Source organism: Artibeus jamaicensis, unplaced genomic scaffold (genome assembly GCF_021234435.1).
Source record: "Artibeus jamaicensis isolate MK-2021 breed Jamaican fruit bat unplaced genomic scaffold, CSHL_Jam_final contig_384, whole genome shotgun sequence".
Lineage (NCBI taxonomy): Eukaryota > Metazoa > Chordata > Mammalia > Chiroptera > Phyllostomidae > Artibeus > Artibeus jamaicensis.
The window spans coordinates 14,481,312-14,500,627 of record NW_026521810.1 but is presented as its reverse complement, the minus strand read 5'-3'; the positions used below and the strand labels follow the sequence as shown (position 1 = coordinate 14,500,627).

Below are 19,316 nucleotides of genomic sequence, written 5' to 3'. Positions count from 1 at the left end.
ATGCCCTGGGAAATACATCTGCCTCCCAGGCTCTACTCCAAGGTGCCGAACAGCTTCTTCTGGAGGGTGGGGGCCCTGGAAGGCAGAAGCTTGTTCTAAAACTATGGTGATAATCAACCAGTTGCCTCAGCTGCCCACTCAGGGGCCTGGCATTCACCCTCATCCCTGGCAAACTAGTTAGAGAAGAAGTTTGGCAGGTGAGCATGGAGCACTGGCAAAAAGCATGGAACACTAGACGTTACAAGCCTGAATTAATAAAATGGATTGCCATTAGGGCATTGCTGTTTGCCAGGCTCTTCTACATAAACATAACTGGTTCTACTTCTCACTCAGCCAAGGCAGGAATGCTGCTGAATTCTGACTCTGCCCTTTTACTGGCTTCAGCTATAATACTTGCTCTCCTCTGGTATTTTGCAGAATCTACATATTAACTGATTTGGCTTTGCCTCTGTGCTTTTTCTCCTTATCCTGAAATCGGAGGTCACTCTGTCCTGTCAGCTTAGCACAGGTGGCCCAGGCAACTGCCCACACCACTGCTGTGTGCTTTGGAGAACCCTGTTGATGGCTGCATTCTCCGCTCTGCCCACAGAAGTCCCAGTGCCCTTGAGAGTCAACAGGAAAAGGTAGGGTCATGAATTAGGCTACAGGCAGCGAGTGGGAAGAACCAAAACCAAAGGCTTCACAACAGCCTGAGAGACCCTTCAGTTGGTCCCTTTATCCCTCAGGCCCCATTTCCTCTTACTCTTCTGTCACACCACTCTGTTTCTGGAATATGCCAGGCCCACTCCTGTTGCTGGGACCATGCGTCACTCGGTGCCTAGAAGCCTCATGCTCCCTCCAACTTCCTGTTTGGTGCTTTGCTCTGAAGTCATGTTCTCACTGAGGCCTTACTTGACCCCCCCTCTCTACAGCCTTTATTCTCTCCCCCCGCCTTTTCCTTGTCACCTCTCACCATCCACTGTATCTCGTTGGCTACTGGTCTCCCACCTCTGCGGTTTTTTCTGTTTGTTCACTGCTGCATCTCCAGCACTGACACAGTGCCTGACCCGTAGCACACACTCAGTAATACTCAGTAAATTCTTGCATAAATGAGGCTGGACTCTGAGCTGACACTAGGGAGCCAGGTGGTTGGAATCTCCCTTCAGGCCTGATCAGTTCATCTGTCTAACGACAAGAGCATATGTGCTGTTGTGTAAGCTGCTTCCAGCAGTAATTATTGATGATTTCAGGAGATCTCCTTTTACCACCCTAGAGAGGCTCAGACACAGGCAACGAGGGATGGGAGGCAAGAAGCTGCTGCCAGGTGACTAGCTGGGATCTCAAGTCATCCACCCCCAGAGTTAATCCTCAGTGAGGCTCAGGATTATTAGCTCTTGAGACTCACATGACCTCCTGGCTTGACCAGGCCCTAAAGGACCATGAAACGCACTTGAAAAAATAACTCCAACATAGGGAGGTAATACTGAGGCCTAGAGAAGGAATAAAGATTTGCTGAACTATGTACAGAAATTTTGCAAAATTAGACTTGATCTAGCTCTCATTCAATAAATACTTCTCAGGAATCCCTCTGCACTGGGCACTGTTCTAGGCAGGAACAGGACAATGAACCACAGGAACGAGGTCTGGACTTGACCTTTGTGTTTATTGTGAGTCCTGGTGTGCCATTCCTTCCCAAGGCCTAGGGCCGACTTCCCCGTGACCTGCTCTTCACATCTGAAATCGCCCCTGACCTATTAGCCACACGTAGATGGATAAACCCTCTTCATCTCATGAACTACACCAGCCAGACGAATGACACTCTGCACCGATTCTGCCACATACCCCTCCTCCATACCAGACGCATCAACGTTGTACTTCTGTCTAGCTTTCAGGAAACTCCAAGGCTCTTCTTCATCTGACCTTTCCCTGACAAACTCACCTTCTGTTTGTATGGGGCTAACTTTCTCAGGGGCCCCCGGACTAAACTGTATGTCTTCCGCGTTCAGCACCGTCATCCACCTTCCCTATCTGGGTCATCTCTCCCTTCCCTTCCCTTCCACCTGCCTCTTCAAAGCTGCTCATTACAGCTAATCAATGTCTCATCTTCAGGTGGAGGCAGCCTTCCTCAGATCCCAACTCTTGACAAACTCCCCACTGCCTAGAATGCCCGCTCACCATGGGTGTGTTGTTGTCCGTACCAACCATCTTTCCATGTAATGACCAGCTGTCCGAGGCTGTTTTGTGTGTCTGTGTCTCATCTCTCCATGAGTCTGTAAACGCCCTGAGAGTGGGGACAACTTTCATTTTTCTGTATCTTACACAGCCCAGTACCCATTCACTGGGCAATCAATCAGTGATAGATTTGACCTGGATTCACCAAATTGTGATATTTAAGAAGAATACATTTGAGGAAATGTGTATTTTTTAAAGATACAGAGAGAAAAATGTAGAATGCCAGTTTGGAATATGGTCTGATCACCACAATGTAAACAACGTATTCATCTGGGTAAAACTGCAAGGCAATTGGTGGGAATAGAGCTCTGTTAAAGTGATTTGTTGCACTGATCTGTGAATGTTGCTGATGCATTTTGTCAATGTAAGATCACGAAAACCTGTAGAGAACGTTTATAAGAGTTTATTTGAGCCAAATTGACAACATGAGAAAGCAAGGTCTCAAATGTTCTGGAGAATGACAATTTTGAAGTGCCCTTTATACATTTGGAATTAAAGAGGGAATTAAGGAAGATTACATGAGAGTAGGAGAAAGCAAGGCAGGGAAATCTGCATGATTGAATTACAGGATAGTTTACAACTCCAAAGGGTATGAAAAAAGAGGCTTACTCTGGCTTTTCAAAGGCGTGTTAACTGTGATGCACAAGAACAGTGGACAGGCCTTGCTCAGGGCAAAAGGATAAACCTTTTTACAGTCCTGGAGCTCACTACCACCACGACCTGCCTTGTCAGGAATTCAGGATCTGATCACCCTGTGAGGTTACTCTCAGTCAGATTTACTTCAGAGCCCCCTGCTTTTTGTCCTTAATTGTTTATGGATTTGAAAAGATTTTGAAAAATACATGGAGAACTTTAAGTGTCCTGGAAACATCCCAGTCTTGGGTGTAAACTCGTCAAGTCTTTCTTAGGAAGTTAATGGAGAGAGGGAGTGCGGTGGCAGGGTTGACGATCCTTTAGAGACTTTAATCGTTTACACACAAATAATTGAGCAAAAGGGAAAAGTATCTGAAGCCCACTTTTTACTTGCAAATATTATTTCACTGGGGATGGGACAGAAAATGAAATAGTTTAAAATAACCCAGTGAAATCATGTGAGCATAAGAATATTTTTTTCTCTCAACAAGAATGGGAACTCCCTGAATTTCTTGGGGCTTCGTGGTACTTGGAGAGGGGGTAGGAAAGGGAGAAGGTGGGTATACCTGTCCACCTAGGCAAGAACTGTTCTAGACACTGGCTTTCTTCGAGTCCTTAAACTTTTCTACATGTTCATTTTGTCCATATCAGATATTGGCTCTCAAAGATAAGGATTCCACTCTTTTGTCCTGCAAAAGAGGTGGCCCCACAGTACACCTAACATCTAAGAGGAACTTGAGAGGTCATTTGGTCCAATCCCCTCATCAGACACAGGAGAACTAAATTCAGAGAATGGGCATGTGCCAAGGCCATGTAACCAGGGATTTTGGGTGTGGGGTGGGAGGAAGTTCTAGAGAGCTCTGGAGTGTTCAAGCCCAGCCATTACACTGTCACTGGTTAGCTTGGATATTTAGAATGTCCCTCTGGTAAGTGTGCATTGAGCACATACCCCTTGGGCCAGAAAAATGGTAAAATACCAACAATAAAAAGTGATGTTCCTTAACATTAAGGAGCTGAAAATTCAGAGGGAGAGATGGGGCAAGTTAATGGATGAACACAAAGCAGAAAGGAGGGAGGATAGCAAGAGGCACATCAAGGTGGGCCAAGAAAGGCCCCGTCGTCATTAAGCTGGGCCTTGAAGGTTTTCACCACAATGAGAATGAAGTCAGAGGGCACCATACCAGTTGAGCTGATTTATCAGATACTTATTGATCACCATCTACCACATGCTAAGCAAAGTTCCAGGCACTTTAGAAGCAAATCTCTGCCCTCATGGAGCTTACATTCAAGTAAAAATGGGAACAGATATCTCACAAAGTATATGAGTAAAAGCAGGTTACACAGGTTGGAGAGATTATGAAACTGTGCAACCACTGTAGAAAACAGAAAGGCAGTTCCTCAAAATACTAAACACAGAATTATCATTAGATGCAGCAATTCCACTTCTGGTATGTACTCACCCCATGCAGAAATCTGGGGTGAGTGGTCTAAACAGAGCGATTAGCAAGTACAAAAGCCCCGAGGCAGAAACAGCAAGGAGTTTAATGTGCCAGAGCCATTGCCGTGAGCATCCATTGGTTTAGCTCTGTGCCTCTTCAGTCAGTACCAATAGTACTAGGGAACCTGCTTAAGAATAGAGCTGGGAAAAACTTCCCTCCGCCCTGGGGGAAAAGGCACAGTACATAGGACTTTATTTGGCTGCAGGGGGTGGAGGGGGGAGAATGACTTGGTTTTATTAAACTTGTATCAAAGTCACTATAGATGCTAGCAACAATTCTTCTTTTAGAAACATGACCACTCAGACCACAAGAGCTGCATGTGACCATAACTGCATTTCTCTGGAAAGAATTCTGCTGGGACAGGAACTGAGAATTCTTTCTCCATGACCTCTGGGTGAGTTTGTGTTCTATGAGAATATTGGCTTTTGCATTTCTCATTAACTGCTCTCATAGTTCCTGGTTTAACTGTCATTAAACTCTTTTATGACTTTCGCCCTCATGGAACCAAGAATAAAGGTAAGTAAAGAACTCATGCAAGGCAGAACATTCCAACAGTCTGAGGTGATTCCTTTTCATAAAACCTAAAGTTTCATGCCAGGGGATTTATAGAAAAATAAAGCCAGAATAATCAAGTGCAAATGATATCATTATAATGATGTGAGATGGAACAAGGTATTGCTTTCAAGGCATTTTAATTGCCAGATGCAAAAGATAGTAGAATAGAAATTCTTCTCCTTGAAATTCATGCCCCTTGAAATTTTGTCATCCTTATGGCTAATGACCAGTGGGGCTGTATTAAAGACTCTAGAACATTTCTGACAACAAGTGATGGCCAAGAGCCAGTCATGACTTCAGAGTGAGCTTTCTCAACCTGCCAGCCCACCATTTGGCTAGGCCTAAATGCCGGCTGCCTGACTCAGTCTGATTTGCAGCTCCGTGGATTGTTAGTCTGTCCTCATGTAGAAGCTGATACTCACAGTAAAGTTTTTAGGAAACTAGTCTGAAGTTCAATGCTGAGGAATGCGGTGGACCTCACAGTGATCTCCGGAGGGATCTTCTGTGTAAGCTGCAGTGTTCTGGAAAGAGCATGGGAAGGAACAGAAGCCAGGAAGTCTGAGGATTAATCATGGGTCACATATGTGCTGGATATCTTTAGTGTGCTTAACCTACCCCAGAGCCACTCCTTACTCTTGTTTGACTGGCTCTGTGGCCCAGGAGAGTAGGCCAGAGAACTTAATATTGAACTTAACAGGCTACCTGGTTTTATTGAGGCCAATGAGGATCTCTCAGCAGGACAGACAGGTTGAGTGTTAGTTCCCCTGATGTCCTAGGTCTCGGTGAGCCGCTGTATCCTACTACTGCAGGTCTCTCTCCCTAGGTTCTGGCAACTGTGCCTTCCTTTCTTCCTTGCAGGCCCAGGTATGTCTGCACGGGCCCATACTGTTCCTTGTAGTTTCTCCTCACCCTGCCCCCTCTTTACTGAAATATGCTGAAATTGCCCAGTTAGAGTGTGTCCTTCGGGACCCTGGCATAGCTACTAATGAGCTAGGCGGTCCTGGTCTCACCAATGTAGGCACTGTGGCTATGGTTTACTCATCTTTAAATTGGAAATTAAAATGCCAGCTCTTATAAACTTGTTTTCACAGGGTAACAATGGAGATAAAGCACTAAACACACATTTTTAAAACATGCCCCAGATGAAATTGCAAGACAAATAAAAATAGCCAGAAAAAAATATCCCTGGCTGGTGTGGCTCAGTGAATTGAATGCAAGACTGTGAAGCAAAGAGTTGCTGGTTCGATTCCAAGTCAGGGCACATGGCTGGGTTGCAGGGCAGGTCCCCAGTATGGGGTGAGCAAGAAGCAACCACACATTGCTGTTTCTCTCCCTCTCTTTCTCTCTTCCTTCCCCTCTCTCTAAAAATAAATAAATAAATAAAAAAATTTAAAAAGAATTCCAGAAAAAAAATAAACAAAATGGAAGAATGCAATCTATCAGGTCCAGGGTTTATAACACTGTATGCTCAATGAACTTAGGGGAAGAATAGATGAACTCAGTGAGAACTTACACAGAGAGGTAGAAATAATTTTAAAGCACAGTAGGAAACAAAGAATATAATGAGTGAAATAAAGAACACAGTGAATGAAATAAACAGCAGATTAGATGAAGCTGAGGATCAAATCAGTGATTTGCTAAGACAAGATAGCAAAAGTGCCCATTCAGAACTGCAAAAAGAAAAAATAAATTTTTGAAAATGAAGATAGATTAAGGTACCTCTGGGACAACATTAAGCATAACAACAGTCTCATCCCAGGAGTACTGGAAGCAGGAGAACAGGGGCTTGAAAACCTATTTGAAGAAATAATGACTGAAACTTCCTTAACTTGGAAAAGGAAATAAATATACAAGTTGAGGAAGCAGAGAGAGTTCCAAACAAGATGAACCCAAGAGGCCCACAGCAAGACATATCATAATGAAAGTTCCAAAGGTTAAAGACAAAGAGAGAATTTTAAAAGCAGCAAGAGAATAGCAGTTAGTTATACACAATGGTGCTCCAATAAGCTTATTTCTCAATGGAAACATTGCAGGCCAGAAGGGACTATTATGAAATATTCCAAGTGATAAAAGCAAGGACCTACAACTTAGATTACTCTACCCAGCAAGGCTATCATATTTATTTATTTATGATTTTTACTTATTTATTTTTTAAAGAAAGGAGAAGGGAGGGAGAAGAAGAATGAGAGAAACATCAATGTGAGAGAGAAACATCAATCAGTTGCTTCTTGCACATGCCCCAACAGGGGACTGAACCCACAACCTAGGCACGTGTCCTGACCAAGAATTTAACTGACAATCTTTCACTTTGCAGATGACACCCAACCAAGTGAGGCACACCAATCAGGGCCTTGGCTATCATTTAGAGTCAAAGTGGAGATAAAGAGTTTCCCGGACAAGGAAAAGCTAAAGGAGTTTGTAACTACCAAGCCAGTATTATAAGAAATGGTAATGGGACTTTTTTTAAGATGAAGAGAAATAAAAAATATGAATAATAAAATGGTAATAACTACATACCTATTAATAATTACTTTAAACATAAATGAATTAAGTGCTCCGACTAAAAGACATAGAATGACTAAATGGATAAAAGAACAAGACCCTTACATATGCTGCATATAGGAGACCCCTTTCAGATCAAAAGACAGACAGCCTGAAAGTAAAGGAATGGAAAAAGATATTACATGCAAATAAAAAAAAGCTGGTGTAACAATTCTTATATTAGACAAAAACAGACTTTAAAACAAAGTCTATAACATAACAAGAGGCAGAGAAAGACAGTGCTTAATAATAAAGGGATTAATCCAACAAGAGAATATAACCCTCGTAAAGATTTATGCACCCAATGTAGGAGCACCTAAATATATAAGGAAGATATTGATCCACATAAAGGGAGAGATCTATGGTTATAAAGTCATAATAAGAGGCTTTAACACCCCATTGACATTAATGGATAGATCATCTAGACAGAAAATCAACAAGGAACTAGCTATCTTAATTAGCACATTAGACCATATGGATTTTTATAAGATTTTATTTATTTATTTTTAGAGAGAGGGGAAGGGAAGAAGAAAGACAGGGAGAGAAACATCTATGTGTGAAAGAAACATTGATCTATTGCCTCTTGCATGCCCAACTGGGGTCCTGGCCTGCAACCTAGGCATGTGCCCTGATCGGGAATTAAACCAGCAACTTTTTGGTTTGCAAGACGAAGCCCAACCCACTAAGCTAAACCAGGCAGGGATAGACCAGATGGATTTAATTGATATTTTTAGAACATTTCAGTCCAAAGCAGCAGAATATACATTCTTTTCGAGCACACATGGAACATTTTCCAGTACAGATCACATGTTAGGCACCAAAACAATTTCAATAATTTTAAAAGATTTAAATTGTAAACTTAACCAAAGTTGTAACCATCTTCTATTGGCATCATGGCTGCCCTTAGACCTCTGGTGAAACTCAAAATCATCAAAAACAAGATCAAAAATTTTATTCAGCACCAGTCAGACCACTATGGTAAAATTAAGAATAACTGGCAGAAATCTAGAGGCACTGACAATAGGGTATGCAGATGATTTAAGAGCCAGATCTTGATGCCTAAGATTGGTTATGGGAGAAATAAGAAAAGAAAGTACATGTTGTCCAGTGGCTTTTGGAAGTTTCTGGTCCCCAACATCAAGGAACTTGAAGTGCTGCTTATGTGCAATATATGTTACTGTGCTGAGATTGTTCATATCTCCTCAAAGAACTGCAAAGCCATTGTGGGAAGAACAGCCTAGCTGGCCATGAAGCAAAGAAAATAAATATACATCTTGTGTGCACATTGTATCCGTGTTAATGGAATCATAAAATTCTGCCATCTGGTAGAAGGTAGAACAGAAATGAAAAAAGGAAGGAAGGTTATACCAAGCATTATCTTTGATCACAATGATATAAAACTAGAAATCAATTACAAAAAGAAAACTGAAAAAACACATGAACACATAAAGGCTAAACAATATGCTACTAAATGATGAATTCGTTACCAATGAGATCAAGGAAGAAATCAAAAGATAATTTGAGACAAATTATAATGAAAACACAATAACCAAAAATCTATGGGTCACAGCCAAAGCAGTTCTAAAAGGCCTACCTCAAGAAATAAGAAAAATCTCAAATCAACAACCTAATCTTAAACCTAAGGGAACTAGAAACAAAAGCCCAAAGTGAATAAAAGAAAGGAAATAATAAAGATCAGAGCAGAAATAAACAGTATAAAAAATACAAAATATCAATGAAACCAAGATCTGGTTCTTGAAAATATATTTAAAAATGACAAGCCTTTAACCAGATTCATCAAGAAAGGAAAAGAGAGGACCCAAATAAATAAAATCAGAAATGAAAGAAGATAAGTGACACCACTTGTATTTCTGACACCACAGAAATATAAATGATTATAAGAAAATACTATGAACAATTGTATGCCAACAAATTGGGCAACTTGGGAGAAATGAATAAGTTGCTAGAAACACACAAATTTCCAAGACTGAAACTAGAAGAAACAAAAAATCTGAACAGACCAATAACTACCAATAAAATCAAATCAGTACAAAAAACGTCCAACAAATAAAAGTCTTGACCAGATGACCTCACAGATGAATTTTACCAAACATTCAAAGAAGAACAAACACCTATTCTTTTCACTCTTCCAAAAAATTGAAAAGGAGAGAAGGCTCCCAATCTCAATTTATAAGATCAGCATTCCCCTGATTCCAAAACCAGACAAGACATTTTTTAAAAAGAAAGAATTCTAGGCCAATACCCTTGACAAATATAGATGCAAAAATCCTGAACAAAATATTAGCAAACTAAATTAAGCAATACATTAAAAAGATCATACACCATAATCAAGTGGGATTTATTACTGGTATGAAAGTTTGGTTCAATATCTGTGAACCAATTAACGGGATACACCACATAAACAAAATAAAAAATAAAACTTATATAATCATATCAATGGGACAGAAAAAGCATTTGACAAAATCCAGCATCCATTTATGATTAAAAACTCTCAGCAAAGTGGGAATAAAGGGAACATATCTCAACATAATAAAGGCCATATATGACAAACCCAGGACTAACATCATATTCAGTGGTAAAAAGCTAAAAGCATTTTTCTTAAGATTAGAAACAAGACAAGGATGTCTACTTTCACCATTTGTATTCCATGTAGCATTGGAAATCTTAACCACAGCAATCAGGCAAGAAAAAGAAATAAAAGGCATCCAAATTGGAAAGGAATAAGCAAAACTGTTTTATTTGCAGATGACATGGTATAATATAGAGAGAGAACCCTAAAAAGTCCACCAAGAAAACTATTAGAACTGAATTAAATTAAAATGAATTCAATAAAGTATCAGGATGCAAAATTAACATGTATAAACTGGTTGCATTTTTATATACCAATAACAAATTCTCAGATAAGTTTAAAAGAATGATCACATTTACAATTGCATCAAAAACAATACCTAGGAATAAATTTAACTGAGGAGGTAAAAAACCTGTACTCAGAAAATTATAAGTATTGAAGAAACTGAATAAGATACAATTCAATGGAAGCACATACTATGTGCATAGATAGGAAGAATTAATATTCTTAAATTGTCCACCCTACCCAAAGTAATCTATAGAGTCACTGCAATCCCTATCAAAATATTAATAATATTTTTCAGAGAACTTAAGAAATATTCCTAAAATTTATATGAAACCACAAAGGACATCAAATAGCCAAAGCAATCTTGGGAAAGAAGTACAAAATTGGGAGTATCCTGCTACCTGATATAAAACTACACTACAAGGCTATAATAATCAAAACAGCATGGGACTGGCATAAAAACAGACAAATAGATCAGTGAAATAGAATAGAGCACCCAGAAATAAACCCATGCCTATATTGTCATTAATCTGTGACAAAGGAGGCAAGAATATACAATGGGATAAAGACAGTCTCTTCAGAAAATGGTTTTGAGAAAACTGGAAAGATACTGCAAAAAAAATAGATCACTTTCTTACACCACATATATAAACTCAAAATGGACTAAAGACTTAAATGTAAGATCCAAAATCATAAAACTCCTGGACTTCTGGCCAAGATGGAGGTGTAGGTGGAAACACTGTGCATCCTCGCACACCAAGTTTAAAGACAACAAAGTTTTAGTAACAAAAATGCAGCCAAAAGACAGAAAATTGAACTGCATGGAAGTCTGACAACGACGAACCATTCATCCAGACTGGTAAGAGGAGCCCACAGTCAGCGGCTGGCGGAGCAGGGTCGGGCAGGAAAAATCGGCCCAACCGACCCTGGAGCATAGGCAGTGGTTGGCAGATCCCAGGTGTGGGGTGGCAACGGGCAGATCCAGTGAGGGCACAAGGCGGCTGGCTGACCTTGGTCAAACATTCGTGCGCAGATGCGCAGATAAACCAGGCGAAGGAGCAAGCAGTGAGACAGATGGTGAAGGCTAGGGCCAGTGAGACAGATGGTGAAGGCTAGGGCCCCAGTGACGAGAATTAAAGTCTAAAAGCACCAGTTGGAAATACTTTTGGGGTGGAGATGTCGGGAGAAGCTCTCAGGCTCACCCAGAGTTTGTTGGAGAGACCCACAGGGTCCTGGAGGGTGCACAGGCCCACACACCCAGGAACTGGGACAAAGGGGGCCAGGTTTGCTTTTGGGAAGCAGCAGAAGGGACCAAAATCCGAGAGAGAGTAGAACAAACGCCATTGCCCCTCTCTGACCCCGCCCCCAGATCTAGCGTCACAACCCAGAGATGTGGGTTGCCCCGCCCTGGTGAGCACCTAAGGCTCCGCCCCTCATACGTAACAGGCACAAACAGACCGAAACATCATGGCTCCAGAAGAACTCAAAGCCCCAGAGCCAATAACTCTAAGCAATGAAGAAATAGCTAACCTATCAGATGTACAGTTCAAAACACTGGTGATCAGTATGCTCACTGAACTGGTTGATTTTAGTCACAAATTAGAGGAAGAAATGAAGGCTAAACTAATTGAAATGAAGGGAAATGCACAGTAAACCAATAGTGATGGAAAGGAAACTGGGACTCAAATCAAGGGAGTGGACCAGAAGGAAGAAAAGAATGACCAGACAGAGAAGAATGAAGAAACAAGAATTCAAACAAATGAGGAGAGGCTTAGGAACCTCCAGGACATCTTTAAATGTTCCAACATCCGAATTATAGGGATATCAGAAGGGGAAGAGAAAGAGCAAGTGGGAAACTTATTTGGACAAATAATAAAGGAAAACTTCCCCAATCTGGCAAAGGAAATAGACTTCCAGGAAATCCAGGAAGCTCAGAGAGTCCCAAAGAAGTTGAACCCACGAAGGAACACACCAAGGCACAGCATAATTATATGAGCCAAGATTAAAATGAAGGAGAGAATCCTAGAAGCAGCAAGAGATAAGGGGACAGTCACCTACAAAAGAGTTCCCATCAGACTGTCAGCTGATTCCTCAAAAGAGACCTTATAGGCAAGAAGGGGCTGGAAAGAAGTATTCCAAGTCATTAAATCCAAAGACCTACATCCAAGATTGACCTATTCATCAAAGCTTTCATTTAGAATGGAAAGGTAGATAAAGTGCTTCTCGGATAAGGTCAGATTCAAGGAATTCATCATCACCAAGCCCTTATTATATGAAATGTTAAAGGGACTTATCTAAGAAAAAGAAGATAAAAAAGATGAACAGTGAAAGGACAGCAAACTCACAGTTATTAACAACCACACCTAAAACAAAAGCAAACTAAGAGGACAGCTAGATCAGGAGCAGAACCATAGAAATGAAGATCACATGGAGGGTTAGCAACAGGGGAGTGGGAGGAGGAGAGAGGGGGGAAGGTACAGAGAATAAGTAGCATAGAAAGTAGGTAAAAAAATAGACAGGGGAGGGCAAGAAAAGTATGGGAAATACAGAATCTAAAGGACTTGTGACTAATGGACATAAATGAAAGGGGGAATGGTAGGGGAGGGGTGTCCAGGGTGAAGGGGAATGAGGGGAGGGAATAGGACAACTGTAATGGCATAGTTAATAAAATATATTTTTAAAAAATCATAAAGCTCCTGGAAGTAAACATAGCAGTAAGTTTTCCAACATTGCTCTTAGCAATATTTTTTGATATGTCTCCTCAGTCAAGAGAAACAAAAGAAACAATAAACAAATGAGGCTGCATCAAACTAAAAAGTTTTTGGCCAGAAAAGGAAATCATCAACAAAACACAAAGACGACCTATGAATTGGGAAAATATATTTGCTAATGATATGCCCCATAAGAGGTTAATGTCCAAAATGTATGAAGAACTCATACAATTCAATATCAAAAAAACAAATGATCCAATTTATAAAATGAGCAGAAGACCTGAATAGACATTTCACCAAAGAGGACACACAGATGGCCAATAGACATATGAAAAGATGCTCAACATCACTAATCATCAGAACAATGCAAATTAAAACCACAATGAAATAGCACCTCACACCTATCAGAACAGCTATCATCAATAAATCAACAAACAAAAAGTGCTGGTGAGGATGTGGAGGAAAGGGAACCCTCGAGAGATATCAAGTTGGTGCAACCACTATGAAAACAGTATGGAGGTTCCTCAAAAAATCAAAAATAGAACTGCCATATGGGCCAGCAATCCCACTTTGGGGTGTTAATTCAAAGAAATCCAAAATACTAATTTGAAAAGATCTATCTATATGTATCTATATCTATCTATATCTATATCTATAATCTCTCTGTATCTATCTATCTATCTATCTATCTATCTATCTATCTATCTATCATCTACCTATCTATCTACCTATCCCTATATTCACTGCATTATTTACAATAGCCAAGATATGGAAGCAAAGCAACCTGACGTGTCCATTGATAGATGATTGAATAAAGAAGGTGTGGTACATATCTACAATGGAATATTACTCAGAAATAAAAAGAATGAAATCTTGTTATTTGCAACAACATGAATGGACTTAAAGGGTATGCTAAGTGAAATAAGTCAGACAGAGAAAGACAAATATGTGATTTCACTTACATGCAGAATCTAAAAAACAAAATAAACAAAAGAGGACAAACTTATAGATACAGAGAACATTTTGGTGGTTGCCAGATGGAATGGGCATTGGGGGCCTGAATGAACATGGTAAAGGGATTAGGAAATACAAATTGGCAGTTACAAAAGAGTTGTGGGGATGTAAAGGACAACATAGGGAATATAGTCAATGATACTATAATAACTATTTATAGTTATTATACATTGGGGGGTACTAGATATATAAGGAGATCACTTTTTAAGTTATATAAATGTCCAACCACTATGCTATACACCTGAAACTAATATAATATTGAATGTCTATTATATTTGAAATAATAAAATACACATGGGTTTTTATTAAATACTCAAAAAACTAATTGAACTTCACTCTGATAAACATAAAGATATTAAGTGGCCTATAACAATTAAATCCTACAATCTATTCCCAAATCAGGAAGGTAGATAAGAGAAATACATTTCTTTTCTTTTCTCTTTTTTAAATATTTTATTTATTTACTTTTAGAGAGAGGGGAAGGGAGGGAGAAAGAGAGGGAGAGAAACATCAGTGTGCAAGAGATACATCAGTCGGTTGCCTCTTGCATGCCCCCATCTGGGGACCTGGCCTGCAACCCAGGCATGTGCCTGGGAAGCGAACCAGCAAACTTTTGGTTCTCAGGCCAGTGCTCAGTCCACTGAGCCACACCAGCCAGGGCCATTTTCAATATTTCATATCCATCAGGGTAGTAATGATTAATCTTTTTATTAGAAAAATTTCTAAACATAGATAAGAACATGTTTTACATTATGAATAAAAATAACTTTGTTCTCATTACTATCAAAAAGTAACTTACATAGGAAAAAGTATATTTGGGGACTTAAAAGACTGGCATTGACTTTAAGTGCCAGTCCTGACACATTTTGTATGTCTAACCTTAAGCAAAACACTCAATCCCTGTAATGTTTTTTTTCAGATCTGTCAAATGGGAATGATAGTTGCTTCCCTTACTTACATATGAGATAACAGTGAAAGTCCCTTGTAAATGAAACCAGGCTATTTTGTAATAGGTCCCCCAATGCTTCTTTAAATCCATCACTTCAGATTATTCTCATGTAATTAGGGTAAGTGAGGGCACTGAATACCGACCTGATTTGAGAGAGGGATGGCATGGGTTTGGGGGGAAAATCACTGAGGGACAAGGCAGAGAAAGGGCCACATGTCTGATTACCCTAGCATCGAGGAAGTTTTAGCTGGTCCAGCTGGCTGCAGTCCAGAAACAGAAGTGAGTTCAGCAGTGAATAAGACAAGTCCTTGCCCTTGAGGACTTTAGCCTTTAGCTTTGAGCCAGGGATCTGAGTGTAACCCACTGAAAATCCTTCAAGAGGAGGTTATAATCACCAAAATGAGTGGTTCCCGCAAAGCTCCATTCTGGTTGTGCAAGATACTATCTGCCTCAGGCTGAGAGAAAGAGCTCAGTGCACTCAGCAGGGACTGGGCTAGCTGTATGGCAGGGTAAGAACTTCAGGAAGATAGAAAGGGGCTAGATTGCTGGGGCCTCAGAGCCAGGCTTGATGACATTTATATTCCATGCATTAGGAAACAGAAAACCACCATACATTGTTAAGAAAGAGTCCTGAGGTGAAAGTAAATGTTTACCAGGATGGGCTTTGCAAAGATGGGCAAGATGGACTGATGAAGTGACTTCAAAAAGAGAGGGAGAAAGAGGAGGTGGGGGTGGGATGGGGGGAGAGAGAGAGAGCGAGAGGGAGACTTTTTTTACTCTTTTATTTATTTTGCATTTTTATTTGTTATTTTTTACATTTTAATTTTATTGTTCAAGTACAGCTGTCTGCAATTATTTGTTTTAAATTATATTTGCATATATATAGTTTATGCAAATATTTATATATATATAGTTTATGCTATTACAGTTGTTCCCACTTTTCCCCACTTCTTATAACCCATGAATTAGGATAGGTGGTTCCACTTCCTACCAAAGGCAAGTTCTCCCCAGAATATTTGTTTTCCCTTTAAACACAGTTTATTTACCCTTCAAAACAAGAAGCTTACACAACTGTGAGGTGACTGTCATGGCCCCACAGGTGCCAAATCAGATGAGGTTTCTACTCAAGGCCCTTGGCCTTTACAACCGTTTGTCGCACTCTACTTACTAAAGGTGTGCGGGGGGGAGGCATTTTTAAAAAACATTTCAGCTGATGCAATATTAACCCACCAGTATGTCAGAGATGACCACTGAGGTTTAATTTTGCACTTTCTTCTTTTGTAATCAGCTTTCCTTTATTATCAACTCATCCTGCATACTTGGTCCAGCAGCAGCTGCCGGTTTGGCTATCCAGGTCAGGTTTTGGCTTGGCTCAGACTCAGAAGCACCTGGATTGCTTCCCTTTTGTCTCAGGTCCAAGTTGTTTATTTATCTTCCCTAGGCTATCTGAGTCATTTAAAAAAATGTGTTAGTTTGCTTTTTCAACTTCTCTATTCCCTAGAATTTTGCTTCCTTATTTTATGCAGAATAGGATAGAGTTATGCTGAGTATTTTATGGCAGAATTTGGGGTGTGAGTGGGGGAGGAAGGCCTAATCTGAAACAGAGGATATTATCCTTTTATTTGTTTTTTTTATCCTCTGCATTATCATATTCATGACCACATCACAAAATGCAACATTTATTGGTACAGAAGATAGGGAAGGTACTGACCTACATACACGGTATGATTCCTGCTTACAATCTGGAAAGGAAGGAAGGTGGGAGGGAGGGGGAGAGAGAGAGAGAGAGAAACATTGATTGGCCACCTCCTCTGTGCCCCGACCAGGGGATCAAACCCACGACCTTTTGGGGTACAAGAAAAGGGGTACAAGACAATGTGCTAACCAACTGAACCACTTGGCTAGGGTGGAAATGAATGTTGTTTTTTTTTATGCTATTTCTTTTTTTTAGATTTTATTTATTTATCTTTAGAGGGGAAGGGAAGGAGAGAGGGAGAGAAACATCAATGTATGGTTGCCTTTTGTGCGTCCCCTGCTGGGCACGGGCCTGCAGGGAACAGGCCTGCAACCCTGGTATGTGCCCTGACTGGGAATTGAACCACGATTGTCTGGTTTGTAGGCCTGCGCTCGATTCACTGAGCCACACCAGCCAGGGCCTGGAAATGAATGTTTTTAGTATCACTTTCATTTAGGTGAAGAAACATTAAAGCCTTTATTACCATAAGAAATGAGTTGATCAGAATGTTCTTTCTAGATCCCTGTTTGGTTTTTAGAGAGCTTTGAGGCAACAGAATTTGCTCCTGTCTGTGGAGCTCTGAGTGGTGCTTGTGAGCCAGAGGAAACCCACTCAAGTCACAAGGGGGTATTTTCTAAGCGGCCCAGGCGCTTGAGCCCAGAAGTGGGGGCCGTCACAGGGCAAGTTCAAAGCCCATTTCTGACAGGTCTGATAGAACCATAAGATGAACACAGCAGGAAAGAGGATTCAAGTTAGCATTACCTAGATAAGTTGAAAATGTATAAACCTTAGAATCCAGGAAAAAACCCCAAAGAAGATCTCGACCATAGGCCTTAGTTGTTACATGTAAGAATGTCATAGCAGCACTGCCAGCAATAGCAAAAAACTGCAAACAACCCACACAGCCATTGAGAGAATGAAGAAGAAAACAACAGAGTATTCGCAGTAGAAGATTACACAGCTATATGCCACAGCATAGACAATTGCCACAGACACCAGCAGTGCCATGTGGGAAAAGCAAATCAAAGAATAGATGCTGCATGACTTATTTTACACAAAGTTCAAAAACATGCAAAACTAGCATATGTTCAGGAACAGGTATTTTTAAGGCAGTATATGAAGAAAAACAAAGGAATATCAACAAAAATTAGGTGGGGCTGGGGTGGGGAGAGTGGTACAAGGGGGATTCAGGAATTTGGGTTTTACTTATATCTTAAGCTGGGTTATAAGTATTTGGGTGTGCATTTTACAATATTTTGCTCATATAACCTATTTTTTATATGCATTTAATATTTAATTAGATTTTGAAAAACTAGATAGGGGTGGAAGTCTCCCACAAAAGACGTAATTACAAAGCCTTATCCTCATAATTCTGGAACTTGAAACTCGTTAACTCTCTCTTCGTTTAACAGCCAAACAAAATGAAAAGGCCAAGCAGATGAAAAAGATATATTAATAGATGAAGAAAAGTGACCCAAGAACTTCAGGTTTCTCTGTCTTCTGGATCACATTTGCCTTTTACCATTTCTTCTTCTTTTTTTTAAGTCCTCACTGGAGGATATGTTTATTGATTTTTTTAGAGAGAAAGAGAAACATTGATATGAGAGAGAAACATTGATGGATTGCCTCCCGTATGTGTCCTGACCAAGGATGGAACCCACAGCCTAGGTTGATGTCCTGACTGGGGATCACACCTGCAAACTTTTGGTGTATGGGACAAGGCTCCAACCAACTGACCCACTCAGCTAGGGCCCATTTCTTCTTTTTAATATTTCATTTATTATTATAGTCAAAAGCAAATCTGCCTTGGCTGGTGTGGCTAAGAGGACTGAGTGCTAGCCTGTGAACCGAAGGGTTACCAGTTCGATTCCTGGTCAGGGCATGAGCCTGGGTTGTGGGCCAAATCCCCAGCTGGGAGTGTGCAAGAGGCAACCAATTGATGTATCTCTCACACATTAACATTTCTCCCCCTCTTTTTCTCCCTCCCTTCCCCTCTCTCTAAAAATAAATAAATAAAATCTTTAAAAAAGACATTTCTTACAAAATAAATAAATTAACAAAAAAACATTTCTTGCGAACAGATTAGATTGTAAGGATTGGACATAGGCTTAGCACAGTTTAGGTCATAAGGAATGGACAGTGGGTCCTGCCCTCATGAAGACAGAAAATTAAGCAATAAAGATAAAGGAGGTCAGGAAGTACACAGAAGTACAAGAAGCTGGAATAGCACAAACCATCACAGGCAACTGAGCCTTGGGAGATGTACTGTAGAGTAGTAAGGGCAGAGCTTATTATATGCCAGGCCATGTTTTAAGCACTTTACCTATTCTATACACTATATGCTGAGTCATTGAATGGTCACAATAACCTTAATGAGGTAAGAGCTGTCACTATCCCCATTTCACAGATCAGGAAGCTAAGGCATGGAGGGGTTAAGTGACTAGTCTAAGGTCACACAGCCAGGAAGTGCTGAGCCAGGATTCAAGCCCCGACACACTACTGTGGTTAAGCACCATACTCTGCTGCCCCTCATATTTCCCTGAGCAAATGACATTCTGGCTGAGACCTCAAAGATAAAGAACCATCAAGCAGG

The 19,316-nt window shown here is 40.4% G+C and overlaps 1 long non-coding RNA gene across 1 annotated transcript in view; it reads left to right on the top strand.

Moving 5' to 3' along the window:
* The first annotated feature begins 274 nt into the window (after nt 1–274).
* Nucleotides 275–19,316, top strand: part of LOC128627321 (uncharacterized) — a 31,298-nt gene continuing 12,256 nt past the window's right edge. The window contains exons 1-2 of the long non-coding RNA XR_008391483.1: nt 275–623; nt 4,631–4,737. This is a non-coding gene — a long non-coding RNA (uncharacterized LOC128627321). The remainder of the gene's footprint in view (nt 624–4,630; nt 4,738–19,316) is intronic.